Below are 1,382 nucleotides of genomic sequence, written 5' to 3'. Positions count from 1 at the left end.
TGGAGGAGCTACGACGTCACCCGTGGCTCAGATAAAACCCACCACACACCCACACTGACCACACAGGAAGTAGTTTTCTTCAGTCGCCATGTGGAACTTGGAACATCTCTGTCCGTGTATCATGATCTAATCACGTCTGAGGACTAAATTTTTTAAGAAACTAAACAGCACCTTTTAAGTAGAAAAAGAAGATTTACGCATGTGTACATTCAGACACAAATGTTTAAATAGAAATCCAATCCAGCTGGAACCCAGCTCTGAACAGTTAAGAAGTCCAGTGAGACAAGTTTTTTAAAAGGAGAAGAAAAAATAAGACATTTAGATTCAGAGACTTTGAACAAATCAGTTGGGGTGCAGATATATTCCAAGTCAGTAAAGAAGATGACATTTAATTTAATTGTAAACTCAAAGTGTCGTCACCTTGTTAAGTCTCAGGACTCCAGCAGGTCTGGAGAGATGATCACAGTTTGTCAGTCGTATTTTTAGTGTTTGTAAAAAGAACAAATAAACGGTAATCAGAGGTCCAGTAAAGTAAAAACAAACCTCTGATCAGTGAACACGCCCCAAATGTTGAGTAATATGTGATACCAAAAAAAGAAAAGAAGTTAAAGGACATTTAGTTCAGTAAAATGTGAACATATCAGTTGGGGTGCAGGTTTACTCCACGTCGGTAGAGATGATGGATTTAATCTAATTGGCACATGAACCCTGATGGATCCTCACAGAATACGTCGATACAACCTGCAGATATGAAACAGAGACTTCCAAGCAGACTGCTAGAAAAAAGAAAAGAAAACTAGGATGCCAGTAGAAGTCCATATGCGCCTCCACACAGGACAATAATCAGGGTTAAACTCTGCTCTACTGACATGCAGCTCAATGATAAGCAAACATCCAAAACACATGAATAAAGTAAAACAGAATGAATACATAAATAAAAATCAGACTATCAATCAATTTTAAATATTTAATTTTAAAAAACGAATGTAATAAATAATACGTTTCAGTTTAAGATGTTCAGTTGATAGAAAACGGGATTGAAACCAAGTTATCAAGCTCATGTCATTAAGTTACTTCAACCTGAAATGACTTTAAATCAGCTCAGAAGTCTGAGTACAGATCACACATAATATGAAGCTGATGCAGTTATCAAACCATCAGCATCATGTTTGCAACGTTCTGCTATAATTATAGAAAAGGCATCATTTATTTCAGTGGAATCCCAGTCTGGGTTCTGGAGGCAGACAGCCTCTCTACTTTTAAGGTTTTGCTTAAAGCGTTCCTCTGTGATGAAGCTCAGAGTTGGAGCTGCTCAGGATCACCTGAACTGTCCCTCAGTGATGCTGCTGTAGCTTTGGACTGACGGGGATTCTACTGATGTA

Source organism: Stegastes partitus, unplaced genomic scaffold, assembly GCF_000690725.1.
Source record: "Stegastes partitus isolate 25-593 unplaced genomic scaffold, Stegastes_partitus-1.0.2 Scaffold490, whole genome shotgun sequence".
In the NCBI taxonomy this organism is placed as follows: Eukaryota; Metazoa; Chordata; class Actinopteri; family Pomacentridae; genus Stegastes; species Stegastes partitus.
This window is presented reverse-complemented; position numbering follows the sequence as displayed.